We start from the raw sequence: 13,432 nt of genomic DNA, 5'->3' as shown, positions 1-13,432 counted from the left end.
GTGGATGAGTTTGCTTCGCATTTTGTGAAAACTGCGAAGCAAACTCATTCTGCGAAGTCATTTTCTGAAGCAAATACTACTTCAGTGGATTAGTTTGCTTTGCAGTTTTCGCAAAATGCGAAGCAAATGCATTTTGTGAAGTCATTTTCTGGAAAAAGAGGAAGATGAACGCAGAAATGTAGTAGATATTTACATTCTTTCCGCCTTTTGTCATTGAAATCGATAATAAGCATAGAAGAACGATGAAGAATGATGCATTCGATTTGTACAAGAAGAAAGAAATAAAGAGAGGAAGAAGAAACATGAAGATGAAGAACGATGCCTTCGATTCGCATAAGAAGAGAGAAATAAAGAGAGGACGAAGAAAGAGGATGATGAAAAAATGTCTTCTGTTCACACAATAAAAAGAAAGGAAATGATGAAGATGAAACGATAGAAAGGAAGAGAGAAAGATGAAACTATTTGGGCATTTTGGAAAAGTCACAAATAAATAGTCTAGATATGTAATATATTGGGTAATTGGTCTAAATATGTAAATGAACCTCTCATTTAACACAATTTTATAATTTCCCCTTTAATAAGTTTTATAATTATATTTTAATTTAAATAGTAATATATTAATTTTACAAAAAAAATTACGATAATTTAAATATTCTTGGTTAATTCTTTAAATAAATTGTAATATTATTTCATAGTAATAAATAATCTTTCATATTATTGGAGTATAATAATAAAGATGTTTCTAATATTTTTTAGTATGTTTTTTTTTAATATATATATATATATAGAGAGGGATGGGGGGAAAGAATAAATGAATCAAATTTCATTTTGTTAGAAAAAGAATAATACTCCATCCATTTTAAAATAATTATCACATTTCATCAAATTTTCTTATTTCGTATTATTTGATAGGTTTAGTTCTCAAAACATTTTTTTTATTTAACCCTTATTAATGATTTTAATATTAATCGCACATTTTGTAATTTTAAAATATCTATAGTGGTTATGTAGAAAAGCTATTCTATATTTTTTTCACAATAAAAAGCTATATATTTTTCGTAATAAAAAAGACATTGTCCAATCAGTGGACTCAAATTTGAATCTCCATTTGTGGAGATTGTATTTTAGTTTTTTTTACACAAGAGCCCATCTATACAACTTCACAAAGAAAATGTATTGGTTTGTGTTTTTTTTTTTCAATTATTAAAATTATTGTCAAATTTTCTATTAAAAAAAAATTATTGTCCAATTTTACTTTTGTCTTGTTTTGTTACACGAATTGTGCTTTTATTTTGAATTAATATACTTTTGAAATTATTATTTGTGTTGCATATATCAAATATTTATATTTGAATTTATTTACTTTTAAAATTAAATTATTAATATTTATTTAATTAATATAATTAATAAATATATTTTATTTATAGCATTCAATAATATTAATATTATTTAATAACATAATATTATTAATAAAAAATATTAATTCAATAAAATGAAGAAAATAAAATGTGATATAACGTGTGGGATCCATTAAAAAAATATGAAATTATCCAACCATTAGAGATGATTTTTTGGTAGAAATATTTTTTTATTGGAAAGTATTTTTTTAAGGCAATGTGGCTTGGTCAACCATTAAAGATGCTCTAAATTTTTAATGTATAAAATAAAGAGTGGTTTAATTTAATGAGTGACATAAAAAATAAGAATTATTAATAAAGAGAGATAAAGAGTATTATAGTCTCTGTTTTAAAATTTAATGCAAATCAATCATTTCTTAATATGTGTGACTTAGTGAAATGTGACAATTATTTTAAAATGGAGAAACTATAATTTAGCATAAAATTTGAGAAAGTAAATATAAAAAAATATTCTCAAATCAAAATATATATTTTGATTTCACTTATAATTTACATTTTTTTACCTTTTATTGCAATCATAATTTTAATTATCTTAAATATTATTGGTCCGTAAAGATAAAATTTTATTTTTAAAGTTTATTGTATATAAAAAGGCATACAATAAATTCAATATATATAGTTCAAAGAATAGCAGGCCACACGTCGTGTGAGCTGCGATTGATGCCAATAAGACACCTCAAACACTCCACACAACGTGCAGAAATTCTCACACAGCCTGTGAAGTGAAGTATGAACCTTCTGTCTAAAATAAGATAATTCACACGACCACTATGCCATTTTTCCTTTCACATGACATAATATACATGACAGAGATTTGTTTTCATGTCGTCTGATTATTTTTCGTGACAGTATATTAAAATTCTGTCATCTTATAGCGTAAGTTTAAATCAACTCAATTTCGTTGTGGCCTTCCGATGACACAAGTCTGTCATCTATAAAAAGCGCGCGTTTAAGTCAAAATTTACTTAATCATTAGATGGGAGTCATTATAAATAACTATCATTGTTTGCGGAAAAAAAAGCGGTAATGAAATTTTCACTTACGCGGCCAATGAAAACTTATCGCGCTCAATCTGTTTGACTGAAATTTCAGCTCATATATAAACCCCTCTCGCATTCCAAATCCCTAACTAGGTTTCACGCAGCTCGTCTTCATCTCTCCCACCCCTCTCCTTGGCTATCTCCGGCCGGTTGCTTTCTCACTGGGTCGAAACAAGGTAATGGTAAGTCATAATTACTTTGTTCCTGGATGTATTAGAGTTTCATTGTTCCTTACAATTCCTTTTCCTCATCTGATTTACTTATATGTATGTTGATTTGAGCAGCTGGAAATGATATCTATTATATCGTTGAAAAGGTTAGATCTCTGGTCTTTATCTTTTTTAACCTAGGGAAATATACAGTTCGTGATGCTGACATAGGTAAATATTGCTCTTTTTATTTGCAGGGATAGTACACAAGAGTGCTAAAGTATATGGGACGGATGATGGAAGAGATGGTTTCATGCCTACAACATATGGGAAGATTTCTTTAACTTGTTGAGTATATATATTGTTATGTTGGTTGCATGTATGATGTGGTTATATGCTTTAGTCAAACATGAGTATGTGATAAAGGGTTATGTATAGGAATTGCCATGTATTGAATTCGTTTGTATATACAATAGTCAGACATGAGTATGTGATAAACTATGGTTGTGTATGTGTATTGCTATGAAGCAGCTTATGGTTGACGTTCTATTTATGGAGCTAGAACTGACTATGAGTATGTTTATGAACATGCTTAGTGCTACTTTGTATATGACTTGAGTACAGTGAATGTGTATCGTGTCACTTGGCTTGGTATGCTTATGGAAAAGCATTCAACATGGTGTTGTTTATGTGTATTGCTATGAAGCTTATGGTTGATGTTCTGTTTAGGGAGCTATAGAACTGACTCTGAGTATGTGTATGAACATGCTTAGTGCTAGTTGTATGTAACATGCTTAGAACTGACTCTGAGTATGTGATAAACTATGGTTGTGTATGTGTAAATCTATGAAACTTATGGTTTCCGTTCTGTTTAGGGAGCTAGAACTGACTATGAGTATGTGTATGAACATGCTTAGTGCTAGTTGTATATAACTTAATCAGTGAAGTATGGTGATATAGTCAACTGTTGCTATCTGTGTCACTTGAATATACATATACAACATGTTTTGTGTCAATTGAGTATTGTGCTTGGCATAGTCATATGGTCAACTAAATCTCCATACTACGTATCTTGTCAATTGGCTTGGTATGCTTATGGAAAGACATTCAACATAGTGTTGTTTATGTGTATTGCTATGAAGCTTATGGTTGATGTTCTGTTTAGGGAGCTATAGAACCGACTCTGAGTATGTGATAAACTATGGTTGTGTATGTGTATTGCTATGAAGCTTATGGTTGATGTTCTGTTTAGGGAGCTAGAACTGACTATAAGTATGTTTATGAACATGCTTAGTGCTACTTGTATATCATATTTGAGTACAGTGAAGTACAATCATATGGTCATCTAAATCTCCATCACTATGTATCGTGTCACTTGGCTTGGTATGCTTATGGAAAAGCATTCAACATGGTGTTGTTTATGTGTGTGAACATGCTTAGTGCTACTTGTATATAACTTAGTCAGACATGAGTATGTGATAAACTATGGTTGCGTATGTGGATTGCTATGAAGCTTGCATGTATGAAGCATAGTCATATGTTCATCACTATGTATCATGTCATTTGGCTTGGTATGCTTATGAAAAAGTACTTAACATGGTGATGAAGTTGTATGATTCTAACAACACAAGCTTATGACTAAGCTTGTGGTGATAGTATCATACACTTCATCACCGTGCTCACTTCATCATGAACTGTACAATCCAAGTGGCAGGTACATAGTAAGGAGCTTTCAAGTATCATATAGCATGTTCTGTGTCCCTTGTATATATTGTGATTGGCCATACTCTTATGATATGAATGTTCATTGAGTGAAATAATGCAGTATATGGGACGGCTGATAGAAGAGATGGTTTCATCCCTACAACATATGGGAATACTCTTATCCTATGAATGTTCATTAAGTGAAATAATGTTCATGCCTACAACATATGGTTGTGTGTATAGGAATTTCCATGTACTGAATTCGTTTGTATATACAATAGTCAAACATGAGTATGTGATAAACAGTGGTTGTGTATGTGTATTGCTATGAAGTATGTGTATGAACCTATTGCTATCTGTGTAACTTGAATATACATATAGCATGTTATGTGTTAGTGAAGTATAGTGATGGATTTATAATGCTATCGACACAAGTTTTATGTCAATTTAGGAATAGACATGTATACACGAATAAGTTGTCTACTTGTTATATATCATGTTCTGTGTCACCTGAGTATACATATGTCTACTTGACTAAGTTGTCTACTTTGTATTACAAAAAACAGATAGCGTGCAAGAAGGGCATGATTATGTGATGTACGAATAACGTACAAGGGGGGCGTGATGCGCGAATAACAATAAAGGAGATTTGGATGCTAAACAAACACTGGAGTTAGATAGCGTGGAATACTAGAGGGGCATGGAGCCAACAATGAAGATCAGATTGATAACCAAGTAGATTTGTAATCAGTAATCATTATGTTCTTCAAGATTGGCTCTATGCCCATCCAGTAGTCCACACCATACAGCTCAGTGTTTGTTTAGCATCCAAATCTCTTTGCTATTCACACACCACGCTCCCCTTGTACGCTATTCGCACATCACATCATCATGCTCCCTTTGCTTGTTATTTGATAGGGGTATTTTACCCCTATCTTTTAGCGTGATTTACGGGTTGATTTTGGATAGAATAAATAAGTTTAATTTCTTGCAATATTAGACAAAAACGTTTTATTGTTAGTCTAAGCATTTGTAGATATTACTTTCTTTTTGTGAATAATTTATTTTGTTTCTTGTTGTTACTAATGATTTGTTTCATGGTATGATGCCTCATAGTCGTCACCTGTGGGACGACCTCATGGATGACGAATGTTCGCACCAGCAATCAACCTCGCAATTCGATGTGGTAATCTCTATGCTTAAAGACATTCATGAAAGATTATCTAACACTGAGACATATTTCAGGGAAATAGGAAATCTATGGGCCAGATTGAAGTCTCCTCGTGATTCCGTCGCGGACGAATCAAGTCGAGAGTCCAATTCGGTTTGTCAAAATGGGAAGCTCGAGTTAATCGAGTTTTCTCAAAAGGATTCCCCAAAGAATAAAAGCCATCTCAGTTGTGAGGAAACGGACATCAATGAGTCGGTTGTGTGCGGACCCATGGAAATAAATCTAAAGCTAGAAGAGTCGGAGGTTCCTTCTACCTCTGAACATTTCGCTCCTTTTGAACTACCAAATGAGTCAAATAGGGAGCAAACTAAACTCTTCGATAATTTCTGTACATATAGTTTTTGGTTTTTGTCAAATTCTTTTGAAGCGAACAATCCGTTTTGTAGGTACGGGTTGTTTATTCAAGAATTTGAATTCCTAACGCGAATGGAAGCATACACCTAGGAGGAAGTTCAAAGTCGAGCTACTTCGACTCAAAACGTAGCACCGGGTTGAGTTTCTCGAACCACTTGTTTATATATATTATAAACATTTTCAACTTATTTTTATTTCTGTTTGTCTCGACTTCTAGTATTTTTACGTATGCCATTGTTAGTTTCCGCCATCTCATCATCTTCCCTTTCAGCTATCATTTTATTTTTACCCTCATTTTATTTTCGTTTGTATCCTCTTGCATAAATAAAAATAAGAAAAACAAATCCCATATTAATCCAAAACATTTTTTGAGCTACGCGGGACGTACAACCTCATACGTCCCGCGTAGTTGTGTGTCTGCCCATTTTATTCAATAAAAGACACACTACGCGGGGCGTATCCTCTATCACGCCCCGCGTACCCATCGTAAGTAAAACTTTTTGAAATAAGCGCCACGTGGGAGGACACGCGGGACGCACCCCAGGGCACGCCCCGCGTATCCTCGGGGAGTTGTGAATTACAACTCCCCATGGCAACTCCCTTTCCCTCAAACTTCCCATCACTCATCTTTCCCATACACCTTTTCCACTTCCACACTCCACCTTCCTTTCCATCCAATCAACTTCCACCTTTTCAAATTCAAACTCCCTCCACAATAAATTTTAACTACCTCCTTAATTACAATTTAAATAATAAATAAAAATATTAAGCAATTAATAATTAAACATAAAAATCATAAAAACTCATTAAAAACTCATAAAACTTAAAATTAAAAATCAGGAAACTGATAAAAAAAACCGAAAAAAAATCCTTCCAGCTCCCCCTCTTACGCTGGGCGTATCACCATATACGCCCCGCGTCCTAGCCCGTTTTTCCACCAAAAAGGGGCAGGAGGCGCGATACGCGAGGCGTGCCCTCTTTCACGTCTCGCGTACCGCACCACTGCTTACGAAAAATAAGCTCAGGGGGAGGGATACGCGAGGCGTGGCCCCTTCACGCCTCGCGTACCCCTCTAGGAATCCGAGCCTTGCTTGGATTTCCCACTTTTCCCCTATTTAAACCCCTATTCTCCCTCTCTTTCTCACTCACACAACCTACCTACACTCTCTACCCTCATCCACTCCTCTCCTATCTTTCACCACCATGGTTAGGAGAAAACATACCGCCGACATGCGTCCCCCACGGTCCACTAGGGCCCGTTCTTCCCGTTCCGCACAAAATCAACAACCACCACCATCACCCGAGCGGAAGGGGACACCACCACTTACCCGCCTACACCGGGCTCCTTTTCATCTCCTAACCGAGGGGGAGGCCGAGCACTACTAAACACTTTCCGCCGCCCACTTTATGGAGCTCCCATACATTGAGCGGAACACTCTTGACCGCTTCGGCCTTGGCGGGGCTTTCGTGGAGCGCCTCCGTGCCCTCTCTTGGTACGATCACTTTCTTGCACGGCACCACGTTTACCCCTCCTTAGTTTTGGAGTTATACACCACCCTCACCTCTAACAACGTCCCCGGTGCCGCCCTCTTCAATTTCCGCCTTCACAACCACCCCTTCACCATTGATACCCAATGGCTCCACAATGACTTCACCAAACAAGCGGAAAATGGTATCTCCCATTGGCCCGAGGATGTTTCCGCTCGTGATTTTTGGACCTCCATCACCGGGTCCGAGGATTATGATGTCTCCAACTTCCGCCCCTCTCTCATTCGTGATCCAATCCTCCAACTTCTCCACCGCTTCATCTCCGTCTACTTTTCGGGGAAGTCGGAATCCACCAAGGTCAACAAGGACGAACTTTTGGCACTCTATTGTTGTGTCAACAGCCGTGCCTATGACCTCTCCTATCTTGTGGCCGTCCAACTCTACCACATTTCCACCCGAAAGCGGGGCAAGATCGGGTTGGGCCATCTAGTCACTCTTTTCGCCACTTCCGCTCTTGGCGAGGCTACCCTTGCTCGCCTCCCAAGCCTCTTGCCTCGGCCCGTGGAGAAAAATGCTTTTAAGTCCCTTAACCGCCCCACTTCGAGCCCGAGAGAGACTTCGGGGGCGGCTCATGCAACCGAGGAAGGGGGTTCGGATTCGGATTTGGATATGGGCCTCAATTTCAGTCCTCCGCCTAACCATGACTTCAATGCCATCTATGCTCGGTTGGATATCTTAGAGGATAACCAACGCCGGGACCGGTTTCATTATGACTCCCAATTCGCCACCCTCAACACCCGCTTCGACTCCATCGAAGCACAACAACGGGAGGATCGGGTTCATCTCGATGCTCGATTCGACGCCCTCACCAACTCCTTCGCCTCCTACTTTAACGTCCATGGCAATCCGCCTCCCCCACAATCATAGTTCCCATTTCTTTTCTTTTCATGTTTTCTTTATGTATTTTCTTTTTTTATGTTGTTTTTATTATTTCCTATGTTGTTTTTATGTTTCTAATGTACGATGTTGTTTTTAATTATAATCGTTGAGTTCCGTTGGTGTTTTGTGCTTTCGTTATTTTCGTTTTTTATTGTTTAGAATAACACCACGCAGGGCGTACCCACCATTTTTGTGCTTAAAATAAGTTCAGAAACTCAAACACGCGGGGCGCCCTGTTCCTACGCCCCGCGTATTTGAGTCTCTGACTCCAAACGCAATAAAAATGCTACCCTACGCGGGGCGCCCCCCTGGGCACGCCTCGCGTAGGGCCCCTGACCACTAAAGGTCTTCTTTTCCTTCCTTACCTTTATTCTATTTTTGTTTTTGTTTTAACTTCTTTTTGCGACGCCCTTGGAATAGGCGTCATTTTAAATAACGCGGAGGGCCGTGCAACCCCGCACTTCTAGTTTGGTTTGCACTACCAAAAACAAAAATAAAAATAACAACAAAATAATTAAACTCATTTGTTGACTCTTTAAAATTTTCCCGACACACTATCCCTCCTTCGGAAATTAATTAAAGTTCCGTTATTTGTCATCAAAAATAAAAAAAACGTCGGAACATAAAGGAATGATTCATTTAAGAGATTTTAGTATTGATCTTAAAGTTAGAGAATTTGTGCAAAACTTAGGATTAGTACTAAACTAAAACATTGAGTCTTAACCCAAATGTTATCTCCATAATAAACTTTAAAAAGGCAATAAAAACGGGATAGTTGAGAATTTAGCGAAGACTTGATAGTACACAATTTAAACCCGAATCTTTGTGAGGTATTCTTGAGCCTAAAAGAGTTCGTACGAGAACTCTAATTCTTTCACAATTTTTCGAGAGCTTTGACTTCACTCGACTCATAGAATTTGCATCCAATACCAGGTTAAGTACACTTATTTGTGGTAAAAAGGCAATATATGATAAACCGAACCCACTTAGGCTAATTTTTCTTAATTTATTTTTCTCGTTTTCATTGAACATTAGGAAACCCCTTCGAGCCTATTAACCAACTTTTTTTGTTAATACCCTCTTAACATTTAACCCTTTTTTCCTCTTGTTCAATTACCGACATAATCAAGTTGCACCCAAATTACCCGAAATAAGTCACGGCCTTAGCAAATGAGCACCATAAGTTCTCAAAATATTGTTTTTGTACCTCTATCAAAACAAAGGATACAATAAAAATAAAAAGGCATTCTCAAGCTCCACCCGAGCAATTTTGAAGTATATTTTGTAAAATTCGCCAAGGCCGAAATAAACAATGAAACGGTGCAATCACAAAACGGTATTTTTGAACTCGAGTTTCTTTAAACTAACCACTAAAGAAGCCACCCACATTACAACCCCCCTTTGGGTTTATTTTTAATATTGCCTAACCATATTTTAGGAGGAAAAACCCGGATGAAAATGCAAATTCGACATGATCTCGAGTAAGTGCAAAGAAGAGTGCTAAAACACCGACCCACCTAAAATTGAGCGTAAGAGCGAAATCCCTTGGTGAGGTACTATCGGGTTCTCAAAAGATAATCAACCCCTGTTAATATTGCCTATTAAATCTTGATCATGGAGGTTTCAAACAAGTTTCGTACTCAATTGTTTGCGTAGGTACTTACCGAAACCTTTGCACAAAACCATAACTTTGAAATCACACACTTGGCAAAACCAACCTTCGGTTTGTTTCTTAATTTTCTCAATCCCTTGTCTTTCGATTTATTTTACTTGAGGACAAGTAAAACTTTAAAGTCCGAGGAGGTTTGATATGGGTATTTTACCCCTATCTTTTAGCGTGATTTACGGGTTGATTTTGGATAGAATAAATAAGTTTAATTATAAAAATAAAGTGTTTTGATAAAATAAAGAAATAAAAACAAATCTCGTACTTTCAGTTAATTTTCCGTACTTTTGATTAGTTTAGGAAATAAAAACGTCAAGCTAACTCGGCTCGCAAGATTTGTATTTCAGGTACGAGCAAGGAGCAGAAAATCTACTCAAATACGTGGGGTGTATACTCCTTTACGCGGGGCGTATACTCCTTTACGCGGGGCGTGAAACATGTGTCAGCAATAATTGCCTTATCCGCAGGAGCCATGTGGAATTGACTCAGCATACGCAGGGCGTATGCCATTCTACGCGGGGCGTATGACACATGTCGGCAATAATTGGCCTAATCCTGAAAGTCAGACTGCACTGTCTCCCTGAGTCAACTCTTCGTACGCGGGGCGTATAACCACACACGCGAGGCGTACCAAGCAATTCTTCAATGATAAAATATCAGAGACTCTTTTACACGGGGCGTACTTCAGTTACGCACGGCGTAAAAGCCCCAATTCAAGCAATAAAACTTCAGAGACTCAAACACGCGGGGCGTACAATCCTTTACGCAGGGCGTGCTTGAGACAACAAGACAACGAATTGGTCCACATGCAGGAGATTTCTGATAGAATGGGCATTTACGCGGGGCGTAGACCACTTCACGCGGGGTGTATCATGGGATTTCTGCACCAAATAATGTTGCTCCATACTTGTACCTTGTGAAGTTACAATTCTACCCCTAGCTTGATGTATAAATAATAGTGACTAGCACTCATTTAGATACCTTCTACACCTTCTACCTTCTACCTCTACTACACCTTTACCTTACCTTGTACATAGCTACCTTTTGCTTCTTCTAGATAGTTATTGTATAGTTTTGGTTTTAGATTCAGTTTATGTAATAAAACTCTCCCACCTCGAGAGCTTGTTCGGTTATTCCGGCGTCCCATCAACGTTCCGCTCCATCATCCATCACCAAGCTCGAGAGTTCCACCTCCAAGCCCTAAGAGACGGCCTTGAGTCCGGTTGGCTAGTTCTGAGGGCCGATTCTTCCCTCTTCGCTTGCTAATTAGCTTGCACTCTTCCTATGTACTAGGCTTGGTTGTATTCCTCATTTATGCTTTCCACATTTATAATATATGATTTGCAATTTCCGTTTCTATATACGTGTTGATGTTTATTACTTGTTTTGATACTCATAATTGACTATTGTGTAGGGGAACGCGATTTCCGACGCCATTCGGGCTATCTTTAGGGATTCATATAGGTGTTGCCCTACCGGAAGTGACGCTCCGGAAACCGTAGGAATTGACACACCACGGAACTTACGGGCCCTAGTTTCTGATCCCCAGCATTAGACACGCCTTGACTAGGAACCACGTAGTCTAAGTACTTCACGGGTCGGTCAAACTACACGTAGTCGTCTTTGCAAGAGTAAATCGTCAATCGGATACACTCGGAGTCATTGCTCATTATATTTATAACTTATCGTCACCCATATCACTCCGTGGAGTTTTCCATTACATAAATCTGTGTCACCAATAGGTTAGGAGTAGTTTGTAGTTGTGTCTCACACCAACTCAAAGTATTCACCGCTTAGATAACGTATAAAACCGAGTCGTTTAATACTTGCAGTTATAAATCCCGTGGATTCGATACCCGGTCTTAACCGGATTATTACTTGATACGACGGGGTACACTTGCCCCTAAGTAGTCGTAACATCTAGTAGAGTTAAAGAGCAATTTATAAAGAACACATCCATAGATATAGAGTCCGCACCTAAAATATATATATTTCGTCGTAGAAACTCTACCACTAGACTTTACGCGCTATCATTATTCGCACATCATATATTCCCTGCATGCTCTTCATTCCATATCCTGGCAGTTGCTTCATAACCTTCCATGTTGCTAAGGTATCGCTCAGCAATTCGCTCTCGGTCAGGAAATGGCTCCTCAATGAAGGGCTCTACCAACATTCCATAAATATGCCACAGCATCTAGAAAATGCATTTATAAATTAGACCCAAACATATGAATAGATAAATTAAAACCCAAACATAGGCAAATGCATAGATTTATAGCATCATCTTACCATGGCAATACTATGGGAAGGGCGATCAAGTAGTTGGGGCATAGATACATGCCCCAACGGACCGATATTAGGATGATAAATTTTGGTCCTAAACATGAGCTGCGAATAATAGTAATGTCATGAATGTATATGCATATATATATGAACTGCTTACTATGTGTTAATAAGTTCATGTTCTTACAACTAGAGGTGTACGGGAGGGGAAATCAACAAAGAAGTCCATATGGACTATGAATACACCTCCTTCATAAGGGGTGTTTGGAGGGCCCTTCATCACGAAAGTCCATTGCTGGCGGTCAGCACCTGCATAACTATTGGGAAGCCACCTGGGTGCCTCATGTCGGAGTAGGGAAATCTGTCCCTCAACACGAGTATAGAAGCCCCTTATACGTCTATCCATGATCGATATAACTAGAGTAAGTATAGTGTTGGGTTGTGGACTCTTGAGAATTGGTAAAAGCTTCATATTTATACTGTGGGTAAGTGAAAGGTCTAGGAAGGGGAAAGGGTAAATGAGAGTTATTAGGTCTCTCTGTATACGGTACATAATTAATGAGCATCAGTTGGTTTTGCAGATATCAAGACTTGGGGATTCTAGGCCTAATAATAACTTATAGATATATGCAGATCAAGTTAGATTTTGCTTCCAACACCACGCCTTTGAAAGATTGACAGATTTGGAGATGTATTAATCGCTTGTTGTTTTTACCTTTACATACGTTCAGAAATTTGTTTAGTTCAAATGTAAACAGATTATGAGCATTAGTCTGGTTCAAACGTAAACAGATTGGCAAATTTAAAATCATTGATATACATAAATTCTTGTTCATTTGATTATGTTTCAATAACCAGATTCATTCGAAGAAGAAGGCAAAGAGTGACATTTACGTTAAAAAAAATATCATCTAAACAACAATACAAAGACATTAAAATAAACGAATCTGTCATCTGAAAATAAATCCATTGACATGATTGATCAAGAACTATGTCATCTGAAATAAGCTACAACGACATAAATTATTATAAAAACTATCATCGCGAATACCAATATGCCAATTTCTCATATATCTACTTGACATTTTTAATTATTAGTATGTCATGTGATGATATTAAAGGTGACGTTAATAATAAAAAAGCTGCATCGTAACAAG

Source organism: Euphorbia lathyris, chromosome 6 (genome assembly GCF_963576675.1).
Source record: "Euphorbia lathyris chromosome 6, ddEupLath1.1, whole genome shotgun sequence".
NCBI classification, from domain to species: domain Eukaryota; kingdom Viridiplantae; phylum Streptophyta; class Magnoliopsida; order Malpighiales; family Euphorbiaceae; genus Euphorbia; species Euphorbia lathyris.
The sequence above is the reverse complement of the archived record's forward strand: the minus strand, read 5'-3'. Positions refer to the sequence as shown.